Source organism: Aspergillus multicolor (genome assembly GCF_047715735.1).
Source record: "Aspergillus multicolor strain CBS 133.54 unplaced genomic scaffold BDW74scaffold_27, whole genome shotgun sequence".
In the NCBI taxonomy this organism is placed as follows: Eukaryota; Fungi; Ascomycota; class Eurotiomycetes; order Eurotiales; family Aspergillaceae; genus Aspergillus; species Aspergillus multicolor.
In genome coordinates this window covers 52,243-66,863 of record NW_027395978.1, presented here as the reverse complement: position 1 = coordinate 66,863, position 14,621 = coordinate 52,243, and positions in this window count along the sequence as shown.

Genomic DNA, 14,621 nt, shown 5'->3' with positions numbered 1-14,621 from the left:
CACTTAGGTTTTGATTATATTCAGGGGCCTGGCAAACTAAAGCATCTAAAGTATAGTGTTACTTTTACTGCCTTAGTCCTAATTAATACTAAGAACTGTCCTTTTATTACCTTTATATTACATGGAATTTATCAGCATCCACCTCCTCCGCCACATAAATTACCAGAGCTAATTCTAAAAGGAATTAGGGAGATTATTAAGTAAATAAGAAATCCCAGCCTGATATTAGGTAAGTATTACCTTAATAAACTACTTATAAATTAATTACTAACCACTTACTAGCATAATTCCTTCGAAGTCTAGAACTTAAAGTATTTTGCCAGTAATATAATACCTTAACACCAGCTAAAATTTATACTGTATTCTTAAATATTAATTATATTTCTATAATTATTTAGAAATAATGTCTGCTCTCTTATCCAGCAGGTTAATATTTTAATAGGGTTATATATCTTTATAATACTAGTCCTTTTCTTTAAGTAAGTACTTTTTAACTGCTTGGCAACTACTTAACTAGTTATAGGAGTATATTCAAGAGAAGTATTATAACCCTAATAAAATAATGATTATATATGCCTTTAAAAAGCAGATTAAGCTTCTAATAATATTAACTTTCTTTAAAGTTAATATATTATATAAGTAAATTTAATAAAAAAATATAAATAAGGTTATTTTTACAATATTCCTTCTTAATTATAGTAAAAGTAAGTAACCCCTTAATAAGTACTTTTTAAGTACTTACTAACTACTTATCTTAGTTATTATGCTCTTTTATATCTTTACTAACCAAGAATTAACTAAAGGTTATTATTTTTTATTTAAAAGGGTTTTCACTTTTATTTAGAGAATTACCAGGCAGCCTGTACAGTTTAACTTAATTTATTTAAGCGGAATTTATAGCATTATTATAAATATAAATATAAAACAGTATACTAGTATATAACTACTTATTAAGTACTTAATAACTACTTATAAACTACTTAGGACTTGGATAATATCTTTAAGAAACTAATCTCCTTTATTAATATAAGAAGCAGGTTCCCTGATGGATTAAAATCAACGTATCTGCGATACCAGCTTAGGGAAAGGAGGAAGTAAAGGTGTTTAATAAGAACCTAGTTTATTATGTAGATTAATACTAAAGATTAGAATTCCCCCTTCGCAGGGATTTATTTTTAATACGCACTTAATTAGCACTTGGCAGATGCCTTAGGCATCCATGGATAGCAGGTAGGTATTATGGTAAGCATGGCCTTATAATTACCCTCCCCCCTTGCAGGCCTTGGTCCCCAAGGCCGGGGTAAGTAGTACTAACTTTCTTAAATACATGCATGCAAGCGCTGGTAAAAACCCTCCGCGGCAGTAAAACCTTCTTTATGGGCGGGAAACCTGTTATAGTATAAAGAAAAGGCCTTTTTACTAATAATTACTACTCTTTATAAACCTCCGCGGTCCCTAAGTTTTTTAACTTGCAGGTGCTTTTTACCTAGAAGCTTATTTACAAGGTATTCCGCCTTGTAATGCCAGTCTTAACTTTATTATATAGGCTATTATAATTTCACTGCTTCACAGGGTGTAAACCTTACTTTAAAGGTAAGTTTATAGCTAAAAGATAAGGTAAAGGCTTTATTCACACGGGGTATAAATAGTTCCTTCCCGCTTTAAATCCTCCCTTTTCTTTTTTTTCCCTAGCTTATATTAACTTTCTTAAGGTAAGCCCTCTTAAAACTTTTTTTACTTAGCCATGTGTTCTTTTTTATATGCCTAAAAGTCTTATAAGTATTTTATCCTCTTCTAGCATAACTTTACTAAAAGTATACCTTTAGGGTATATAAATAGGTAGTTATAAAAAATAAGGGTGCCTGTGCCTAGTATTTACTTGTGTTTTTTTATATTTTTTTTTTATTTTTTTCTTTTAGCAGGGCCTATATATAATTAGGCAAAGTGTTTTTTCCTTCCGCGGGCTGGACCCGTGAAATTTAAAGGTTTTTTTTTTATATATAATTTCTGTAAGAACTTTTTAAAAACTTATAAATATTATAGGCCACTTGCAGGCTCCTATGTATTATCCTTCTCCGTGTACCCCTTTTACTTAACAAGGTATAATTATTTACTAGTCTTATTTTCCTTGCTATCCTCCGCGGGCTTTCGCTCGCGGATGGCTTTAGGTATTTATTCCTGCGCCTTCTTATCCGCGAGGTGCACTGGGAATTATTTTATAGGGTTTACACTGTTAAGCTTTTGGTGCTCGCGGAGCATGGAAATATAAAAAATATTATATTTATGGAACCTAGCAGGAGTATCTAGCTAGTAAGTATTCTTACTAATATATTTACTTATCCTTTATAAACCATGATACCGCTGACCTAGCTTCCAGCTCGGGCGGACACTATCCTAGTTCTTAAAGCTAACCTATACAGACTTGCTAACCTTAAAGGTCTTCGTGATGCGCTTTTTATTATAGTACTTTTTCTAGTACTCGCGAGCCTGTTTTAGGGCTTGCATAGCCCCCTTGCAAAGCTCCTGGAGCTTTGCAGCATGCCTGGCAGTGCCTGGCTTGGCCATGTTAGTAATATCTAGCTAACTATTTAATATAATTACTCTTAAATTCTTCCTAGTTACCATGCAAAAAGGTGTTATCTTAATAAAGGCTTGCTCCGCGTTATTATATATAAACTTTACAAGTGATAAGAAGCTAACCTAGTTATCCTAGTTAAAGTTTATATAACTTTGCAGGTACTGCTTTAAAATACTGTTTAAGCGCTTTATTTAGCTATTAGTTTAGGAATAGTACACGGTGCTTATCACATGCTTAATACTTAGGTAATATATAAGCTCTAATTAAAACCCCTGCGCGAAGACTAATTTATAATTACTTATAATTACTACAGGTATACCATATAGTTTAATTACCTTGTAAATAAGAATCTCTGCGAGTTCTGGTCCCTTAATAGTTTTATAAACCAGGATAAAATAAGCCATCTTGCTTAAGCAATTCACCACTATTAGGATAGTATTATATAGCTACTGGTCCGGATCCGCGGACTACTTGCTAGCCAGTAAATTAGTAATAAAATCCATGCTAATCTATTCCCAGATACTTTGCAGAACCTGCAGCGGCTGTAACAGCCCTTACTGCTTACCATGCAAGACCCTAAAACCTAAGCATACCGCGCAAGCCTTGTAATACTAAGATATAAACTATTACATCCGCGGCTAGTAAAATTACCAGGTAACAAGCTCCTGTGTTTTTTTTTTAGTAAAATATCCCGTGAGGGGATTATTATATAGCTTTGCAAGTATCTCCAGGCGTAGGAAATGCTGGTCAGGAATATATACCTTCTTATTATAAAAAAGTAATCCTCCCTAATCTAACCAGTGTACTAGCTTTAATTTACCCCCTTTAAGTATAATAAACTTTTTGCCAGGATCTGCCAGGGCCCTGTAAACTTCCTGTATAGTCTAGTCCTTTTCTAGTAGCTTAGGCAGCCTCTCCGCGAGGTTTACTAAAGGGTTATTATAGTAGGGTTTAACCCCATGTGCGATCTCGCGAGCTCTTGCTTGTGTGGTGTAAAGTACTTTAACTTTCACGCCATATATTACTATAATCCTTGCGAGCAGCTGCTTTCCTAAGTATACAGGAACAAGCTAATCCGCGGAGGCCTGCAAGGCTAAGACAGACCCCTTCGCGGGGCTATTACATGGATTTAGTCCTCCCGTGGAGGCTAAACCAAGCTATTTTTATAGCTTATTTAATACTTAAGTGCTATACTTAAGCTTGTCCTCGTGATGGGCTAAATCTATATAATCTACCCTTTATAAAAAACTGTTTGCAGGATTAAGCTTGCCTGCTTTATAAACCACGCGGAAGTTAAATCCCGCGAGAAACTAAGACTAATAAATCTGTATTTATAATAAGGTCTTAGTTTAAGATTAGAAGCTCTGCAGGGCTTTATAATCTGTAATTACTTTAATTTTTATGTAATAACCTTTTAGGTAGTGCCGCTATTTATAAAAGCTCTTAATAATAGTAAGAAGCTCCTGCTTGCTAACCCTGTAATTATGCTTAAATAACTATATCTTCCTAAAAAAAATACCACAGGCCTTTAATACCTGCTATTATATAGCTAGGTTAAGATACCATAAACTACCTGGCCAGAAGTATTACTTTCCAGCCTCGTGGGCAAGAACTTATTTTAATAAGTTAAGCTTATTATCTCGCGAAAGGCCTTCTTAATTATAATAAAGGCCGTGCAAGCTAGTATAATTATAATATTCTCTTAACTTTTTACTAATTAAAAAGTCTTATTTATGGACTTTCTTAACAGGTCTGTAAGCAGAGCTGTTAGCTAAGAGTATTTCTTAATAAAATACCTGTATTAGTTCGCAAACCTAATAAAAGCAAGGATCTTATAAACTATACATGGCTCGGGCTATTTTATAATAGTTGCTACCTGCAAGGGCTCCATTTTAATGCCCTCCGGGGTAATAATGTACCCTAAGAAGTTAATCTTTTTTATTATAAAGATATACTTGCTTTGCTTATAAAACAGACTTGCCTCTTACAAGTATTCTAGCACTTTATGCACATGGTAAACATGCTTTTTTTTATCCTGCAAGTATATAATTATATTATTTATATATACTATAATAAAGATAACCAGGATATCGCGGAATACCTAGTTTGCAAATCCCTGGAATACTGCTAGTGTATTTATTAGGCTAAATAGTATAATCTTATACTTATATAAACTATACTTTATATAAAAAGCAGTCTTTTATTCATGTCCGCGGGTAATGTAAATTTAATTAAATACATCGCGGAGGTCTAGCTATAAGTATATCTTCCCTGTGCTAAGCCTTGTAATTATCTTCTTAATAAGGGGAAGAGGGTACCAGTTCTTAATAATTACCATGTTTAATTTATAATAGTTTACACACACGTGTACACTGTTATTCTTTTTAGTAGCGCATAGTAATAGAGCGCCCGCAGGGGACTTAAATACCTGGATCCACCCCTTTACAAGTATTATAAAAATATACTCGCGAATTATTAAGGCCTCCCGCGGAGAGTAATTATATAAAAAACTAAATAATAGTTCCTTGCCTTTCTTAATTTTTATCTAGAGATCTACCCCTTTATGGTAAGGGGGTAACTTATCTGCCTAATAGTTTAAAAACATGTCCGCGAAGTCCTAATATTATTTAAATAGGTCTTTGCTAGTTAGTGCTCTAGCTTAGATCTTGCAAACCTAAAGTATTATTATTTCCTGTAAAGTAAATCCTTAATTTATCTCCTTTAAAAAAACCAAGCTAATATTTATTAGCTTATAGTCCCTAAATATAAGGGAATACTCTGCCTATTTTATAATAGGATTATAAAGCACTAACCAGGCCATCCCTAGAATAGGCTGTGAGATATCTAGGCTTATAATAGCTAGCTCGCGGAAAATCTTTTACATGCTGCTAGTGTTTACTAGCTTTATCTCTATCTTTGTAATGCCTTTATTATAAAGTTCTTGCTTGTTTACCGTGGAGGTAAACACCTGCCGGGGGAGCATTCTTCACCCAGCCTGCTTGGCAAGCGTGAATAGTACCATGTTCACCATGCTTCCGCTATTTATAAGCGCTTGGTGTTCTGTACTAACACTGTTAGCCAGGCAAACCCTCGCGGACAAGAATAGTCTTTCCGCAAGTAGCTTTATTCTAGCTAGTAACACCTTAAGTTACTCCGCGGGAGTAAACAAGGCCTTAGTTTTTTTTTACAGAGCTGCATGGCTTATGCCTCCCGCGGGAAGGTTTCCAGAACCTTTTACCTCCAGGCTTGCCATGCTTGGTAGCACCATGTTCTCTAGTTACTTAAAGAACTAGCTATTTTCTAGGTAGTTTTATATAATATAATTTAGTAAGTAATACTTAAAATAAAGGCCTGCCTTATAATCCTTTTAATTACTTAATATTTACTTATAAAAAGTAACTTATCCCGCGGGGGACCTGCCACCCTTAGTTTTAGATTACAGGGGCTTCGCGGACCCTGGTTTAATTTATATATTTATTCTTTTTTAGTTTTTTAAGGACCTAGAAGGCTTTAAGTTTTTATTTTATAAAAACTTAATTATTAGCTAGAGTTTAACTATTAACAAGGTTAAGTCTTGCCAGTTCTTTAGTATCTCCAGTTGCTTGTGAACCCGCTATTAGACTTTATATAGCAGGGATTTTAAATAAATATATAGCTAGATTAGCTTAGGATCCTTAGCATCCTTACCTATTTTAATAATAACTTTATTAAACTACTTAAGATAAGTATAAGTATTCTTTTTGGCCTGCGGCTTTGCCCGTAAGGCCTTTATCCAGGTTTCCTGGAGCCTATTATAAGGATTTTTAAGCTATTTTTTAAAAAACTTGTAAAGGCTATTTTATCCTTTCTCCTGGTATTCCCGCGAGCTATTATCCTGCCATAGGGTATTAAGTGTACTATCTAGGTAAAGGATCACAAAGCCTAATTTCTTTTTTTTATTATATTTATTTAGGACTGCAAGTTATTATATTTAATTATAAAAGGTCCGGTAGTTGGCAAAGTCCCTTATAAAGTAAATTATATTTTTACCAGGCATTTACAGTAATTAATTTTATTTTTTTATAGGGGGATTAGGATTAGTCTTAAATATCCTGCAAGCATGTTTTTATAATTTCTAAATATCTAGCTCTGCAAGTTTTAAGTAAACTTGCAGTTATTATTTAAGGGCTCGGGCCTTGTGTTTTTTATTAAAGACTGCTAGGTTAATTTATTTAGGGGATTAATCCCTAATTAGGGAGGTAGACTCCGTGGCTTTGTTTTTCGCGGGGTATAGGCTTATATATTTAGTTCTTTCCGCGAGCGAGTGGGCTTGGTCCTTGGTGCTTGTGGAGGGGGTGTCTTATTATTTACCCTCGCGGATAGGGGTAAGCCGCGAGGATCTTCTTGGTCCAGTTATTATAAATAGGCTGATTTCGCAGGTTAAGTATTAAAATTATAAAAAGCAGGTTCCCTAATAAATTAAAATTAATATATTTATAATACCAGCTTAGGGAAAGGAGAAAGTAAAGGTATTTAATAAAAACCTAGTTTATTATATAAATTAATACTAAAGATTAGAATTCCCCCTTCGCGGGGATCTGTCTTTAGTGCGCACTTAGTCAGCGCTTGGCGGATGCCTCAGGCATCCACGGATGGCAGGTAGGCGTCACGGTAAGCGTGGCCTTACAATTAACCAGTATTATGGCAGCTAAAGGGAGTAATTATATTTTATTATGTCTACTTTTTCCGGATAATTACTAAAGCTGTTAGAAGCTATAATAAAAGTTTAGGAGTTTAAAGCCGCATAACTAGTCTAATTAATTATAAGTCTAAAGAGGATTATAAATAGTTATATAACTTATTAATTAGTAAGTACTTGTCAACTGGTTAGTAATTAGTTACTAACTATTTTAGAAAATAAAGAGCTAAAGGTACAAGCCTGGGCAGAATATAAAAAGTAACTAGTAATTAAGGCAAGGCTTAATAAATACTGCTTTAATATTCTAGTGTTTATTTATAATTTTATCTGGAATCATATAAATTCTGCTAAATAATCTTATCACAAGGCCAACACAGGCGGCAAGCGGTTAACATTAATTATGGTAATATAGAAGTAAGTGGTTAACAAGCAGTTCCTAAGTAGTTATAAAATAATTACTAATTAATCTTGTGACTAGTTCTGCTAAGTTAGATAAATAAAATATTCTTTAATATATTAATTATACTAACTTTAATATTTATTATTTGTACCGAACTCTAAATATGGCGACAAACTATTTATAACATATTATATATAAAGGTAAATATATATCTCCTAATATTATACTAATTAACCACTTATTAAGTACTTATATTATATTTAGAATTAAGAAAGCGGCGCTAATCAGCATTTACACATCTATCTTCTACTTCTCAGCCTAAGTTATTACTAAATAAATCTTAATCACGGCTCCGAGTTCTAAGTACCACTTAGTTAAGGTTAATTACTTTGCAACTAGTTACTAATTAATTAGGAATTAATTCCTTATCTAATTTATCCCGCAGTCTCCGCCAAACTTCCTCATAAAATATATTAATGTTTAAAAAGAAATAATAAGCATTAAAGCTTTGTGAATTAGAGCTATGTTTAAAAAAAAGGAAGATATATAAGAAAAGTAACTTTAAAATAAGAAAAGAAAGTTAAAGCTAATAAAATAACAGGCAAGGCTTTAAAATATAAATAACTATTTAAAAAAAGTAGTTCCTAAGTGCTTTCTAAATGGTTATATAGCCACTAAAAATTCCAGACACTCTATAATTTTTACAGGTTATGGTATTGCGCATGTGCACCGCTAGCCCCATCACGTGGTTGGTTTCGGGGCGCCCGACCTTTCGGACGAGGCCACCTCACCTGTAACCTGAGCAGAGCGGCCACCACCCCTACATACGTCTGAATCAAGCACTTTTGGAGTCCCGAAAATTGAATTTTTATATAAAAACTAATTACGTACACAATTAGGATATTATAATTACTTATGTCCTAGATTATAACAATTACTGCAGCATGGTGGCACCCGTATAAGCCTTAAAGAGGTTGCCAGCCTGGTTTTGTCTAGTATAAACTCTAGTACTTGACACGTAAATTTTTTTTATTAGACATGTTATATCTCTTCCTAAGCTTCCTAAATAGTAAATCTATTTATATACTCTATTTAATATTAAAAACAAGTCTACTTTTAATGAGATTTATTATTGGCAGCGCGTAATTTATAATTCTCTTGAGCCAGGATTATACTGCTATTTAGGGCTATTTTAAAGCCTTTAAATACCTGCTCTAGTGCCTTGTTTATTAGACTTGGTAGACTTTGTATATACTCCATTTAACGATGAAACCGTTAGCCAGCGGCCAAAAACAGCTATATTCAACGCTGTTTTAAGCGTCCTGCTAACAACCGGCGGCCTTGGCGTCACGTGGAGGTAATCGCACGGCCAGCAGGTTCTACCACCACGGCCCGCGCTAGTTGACTTCCCTTAACGCCCACCCATGATGGTGCCGCTGCGGGCTTGTTCATCGTCCAGCCGTACCTCCCCTTAACTTATTAAGAAGAGAGCCATTTCTGGCTCCTTCTGCAACCGTCTCTTTCCCTCTGATTCTATAAATCCTTTAACCATCATGGCACTCTCTCACTTCCTTTCCCTTATTATCCACATCCTCATTCACTTTCACTGCCTCTTCCAAACCCGCTGGAAAAGATCAACCTCCATCGCCCTGCTTAACTCTTTTATTATCCAAGGATCCCATCCTCTTGTACGCCTAATCTACCATGTAGCACTCCCATTAATTAATTGAATCTAATAATAACAGCAGCTCCAGCACTAATCTACCAGACATCTTCTTAAATAATATTAACAGTAAATCCTTAAACAGCGTGACCAAGCCAGACAGTGACAATAATAACGCGGAGGATAATTCTAACAATGATTTAATCCTGGTTAATAAGGAGGAGCGGGAGCTCCCTGCTTCGCACTATTTATAAGAGGCTAAATATCTTAATATCTCCTAGCTACGACAGAGACGCTATAGCCCAAGGACCCAGGCTAAGTTAGATAAGACACGGGACTACTAGGACCAGTAAGAAATAGTGTATAATTAATTCCAAGCACTAATACTAACAAATCACCTGCTCTCCAGGTTTTGCCGTGAAGGCAGATAATACCCCGTTAAATATTTTTACTGGCTTTCTGATTCCAAGGAGACAGTCCGCTTCCTTAAGGCTCTCTTCTCCTGGCAATGCAATTGGCAACGAGGTAAGAAGGGAGGTTGGACACCAGGAATTAAATATAAAAGCTTGCTAGAGACCTTCTGGAAGTGGTGGCATCTAGTTTATAAGGCAGAGCTAGGGCACGGCCTAGACAAGGACATGATTATTAAGATCTTAGATGTAAGTAACACGCCATAACCTAATAAGTCTTAGGCTTTTACTAATTATCTACAGGTATTAATAATTATTACTTAGGAAAAGAAACTCCTTCTTAAACGCTGACTAAAAGTAATAATATATATTAAAAACATGGCGGAGTTCGCCCGCGTGCTCTTATTAATAATAAAGATGATGTTTTAGTTTAGATGGCTTTGGATATAGTTACTCCTTTTCTACTAGCTAGCAGCCATTACTAATAGCCGCCCCGGGGCTCTTTTAAACTTACACTATTAGGATCTTATACTAACTCTAATCCATTATTTAGATAAAGGATGTCCTTGGTTATTTATCTACTTAACCCCGGAGTTTACCAAGACCTTCTTAATTAAGAAGGAAAAGTAAGTTAGCTCCTTTGCTTTAGCCCACTCTGGCTTCGCATAGCAGCCAGATCTAATCATGATTACCATAGGAATACTTTTCCCATCACTAAAATTATCTTTAACCTAACTTTAGTCCTTAATCCTCATGTGTTCCTTCTAGGGATGCTATTTTATATCTAGGTATTTAAGAATTTCTTTACTAAGGGTCTAGTGGTTAACTGCCCTAAAAATTTATATAACTTTAGTGGCTTAAAAGGACTTAGGCAGCAAGAACTAAGATTAAAAAATAAAATTTTAAATTATTTTATCTTTTATCAGGCAGTGCGCAAATTAGACAGGATTTAACTTACCTTAAATAAGTAACTAACAAAAGAAGCACTATAATATTAAATAAAGCAGGGAGGCAAAATCACTGGTTTTAAACAGGTTATAAAGCTATATAAACTTTGTTATAAAGTAGTAAAAGCATTTAATAACAGCCATAAGTTATCTTATTTAGATTATAACTAATCATATCCTAACTAATATTACCATTATTTTTATTAAATAGTGAATATTACAAATAAGCTCCAAAATATAATATTGCAGCATGCCAGCATTAACACTTTTATAAAATATTATAGCATGGGCATTTATGTTAACGCTCAGGCAATTATCCGGGGACTGCCGGCTTAGAAATAGCTAATGCGGTTTGCAGCGTCCATGAGCTGGTTAATTAATCCCCGCCTGTCACGGGCCAGTGCCCGATGTTGGACACGGGCTAGCGCCCGTGCACGTGACCTTGGCATGCTGACAGGAAGAACACGCCTGGAGAACTTCCCTTTTTCCAAGCTTTTTATACACAGTTCATGGCCTAGCTAGATTAAGTATAAGTCCGGATTTAGCCCTCTACATATCAAAAGCATTTAATTCTTAATTATTAATTAATTTAACAAGATATAAATAAATAATAATTAAAATAATAATAATACGCGACATAACCCCTGATAGCCATGCAGCCACAGGAGTTAACAAGCCCCCCTGTGTAGGCATAGATGCTATTATAATAAATGGTATAGACCTAAGCTATGCAAAATAAAAAGTAGAAGTAATATATATTATATAATATTATTAAAAAAAATAAATATAATATCTTAAAGTAATGCTAGAGCAGCACGCCTTATTATTATTAATAATAAATAAAGGACCGGAAACTCTAAATTAAATAAAAATAAAATTAATACTAAAATCTTAATAAGTAAAGAATATTTACCACCTAAAGGCATATTTACTAAACCTAGTATTATTTAGTGGAAACATAAGTACCTAGCTAATATGGCATGTTATAATAAAAAATAAGCTTAGTGTGAATAAAGAAGCTATTAATATACCACAGGATTAATTTATATATATATTCTTTAGGCTAAAAAAGCTTGCCTGGAAGAATTTAGGGATATTTATAAAATTATAATAAAATATTAATAAACCATAAGAACTACTTTAGTACCTTAAAAGTATTTATAAAGACCTAAATATTAAGGCATGTGTAGTAAGATAGCTATACTAGATTTAACAGCTAGAAAACATAAGCTTTTTAAAATTCCTTCCCTGGCTAGAGAAGGAGTTCGCGGACACAGATACCCTAAAATAGCATAATAAAGCTAAAAGGTAGATTCTGCTAGGCGCGATTAATAAGATAATATTAAGCTTTTTTATAAATTATGGTATTCCTGCCACCTTTTTAGACCTGATCTCTTAGCTCCACAAGATTAGCATGGATATAGACACTCTTAATATTAACAAGGTAAAGTAAACACGCCGCTAATACTCTAGGTTTAATAAGATAGATTAAACCCTTATTATCTTTATAAACTATATTAAACCGCGTATAAAACCCTAATAATTTATGAATAAATAACACAAGCAAGCGAAATGGGTTAGCCAGGATAAACTTAATAAATAACAGGCTAAAAAAACCTGCTTATAATATAAGAGACTAGGACACTTTATTACAAAGTATATACTCTTACTAGTAAAGCTACTAAGTCGCACGTGTATTATAACAGGCAAGAAAAGACGCGAGCGCATTACTAAGATAAAGAAGACAAGGCCCATAAGTAATAATAAATTAGTTACCACTACCTTGGATAAAGATATAACCACAAAGAATAATTTAGGAAAAGAGTAACTCCTGTTTTAAGTCATAAGCAGGAGTAAAAAGGTGTTAAAAAGCTATTAAAATATAAGATATTATTATTTATAGTTAATATAAGGGTAAATAAAATCTAATTTACTTAGGCCCTTGTTAATAGTAACTACCACTACTATATAATAATAAATAAGTCTTTAGTACAAGCTCTTGACCTCCCGTGTATTTAGATACGCCCATAAATCCTTAACAGAGTGGTACCAAACCAGTATTAAATCACTCATGCCACGTATTTCAACCTTGATGTACATGGCCATCAGCAGGATTGTTAGGGAACGCGGCCAGCGCGGACTGATGTCAGCCAATAGATTTGTTACGACGATACAGTGTGACTGGTTGTTATGTTAGGAACTAGAGTCACAGGATAATTTGCTTTAATTATATTAAAGATATGATGCTAGTCTAGGAAAGGACTATGGTTATATTAGTAATATAATATTATTAGATTATTAATTTAAAATATTATATTGCTAGTCTGAAATATTAAATAGATAATTTAATAAAAACCATGTATTTAAAAAACTATTTTTACAGTATTAAATAGTTTTAGCTACTATTTATTATTTTTAGAAACTAAGCTACCCTACCTTTTAGTTTTTATTTAGTCTTTTATATAAGCTTTTTAACCTTAAGACTTATACCTTTTACTCTTACACATAAAATATCCTTAAATCCCACTGGTTTAAGACAGATTAGCAGGCTTTATCTAATAATAATAAACCCTTAGCACAAGAGATTCAAAGATAATCTATTATTATTATAGGAACCTAGACTCCTTAAAAGGCGCAGGCTATTATAGCCAGACCTACCCTAACTAAAGAATTAAAGCATATAAAGGGAGTAATTATTATATTAATAAATAAGCTTAGTGGATTAAAAGGTTTTAAAGGAATTAAGGCTAATAAAATAAAATTATTTAAAGATAAGAGATCTTTCTTGCAAAGTTATTTAACCTTAATAAATATATACTTATGTATTAATAACCTCAGGAACACTAATAAGCATGATAAAGTTATATTTACAGGAATATATTCTAAAGGACCTGTATTTAATTAGTTTAAGCTGTATATGCGAGACTACTAAATAAACAAGCCAAGAAAACAGAAACTAATGATTAAGAAAATCTTTGGAGACTATAAAGAGTTTAAAACATAAATCTTTAAAGTATTTAACAACCTAAACCTTAAATAAACTGCTTAAGGCAGGATTAAAGCCCTGTACCAAGGTATAAGGTCCTTGGCCTTAGAAGGGGTTTGCAAAGAATGTGAAAGGGTATAATACACCTAAAAGGATAAAAATATAAGGGTTTATAAGCCTTTTTCCAGAAACTAGCTTTATTATAAGATTAATGCTAAGAATTAAAACTCTCCCCTTATAAAGAATAGGTATTCTTTATATACACTAAGTTAGCACAGGTACTAACTTAGCCTATTTATAAAAGATCCTTCATGGATATCTCTTAAGTTCTTGTAAAAAAGCTATGTATAATATCATGGGCCTTATAACTACCCCCCCCCCTTCCACGGCCTTGGTCCCTTAAGGCCTATATCCTTGCAGTTTTTATAACTAGCTTAAATATCCTAAAGCACCCTTAAAAAACCTCCGCGGCAGCCTAAAAAAACCCTTTATAAAAGAAAAAAAAATTCTTACTGCGTGATAAAAAAAATATACTTCCTAATATACTACCGCCCTTGTAACCCTTTATACACGGCCTTAAGAGCTCTTTTTAATTATATTAAGTTCTTATAGGCGCCCTTTCCTAAAAAATTAGGCCTTGCCCTGTAAGATTATTTATTCCCTTATATATTAAGATTTCTTGCAGATTATAAATATATATTATTATTACAGGTGCCTTAGTATATCCACCTATCTTTATATATTCCCTTGTATTTTAAATATAATACTTCCGCGAGCATGGTCTCCGCAGGATAAAGGCTATTTTAATATTATAAATCTTATAAAGATCCTGCTAGGTGTCCTGTACTTCTAGCCCCCCTTCTGCTTTATGTATTATTTAGAAAGTTTAGTAAGAAGGTTAAAAGGCTATAACTCTTATAATAACACCTGCTAGCTATACTTATTATTGCCTGCGGGAG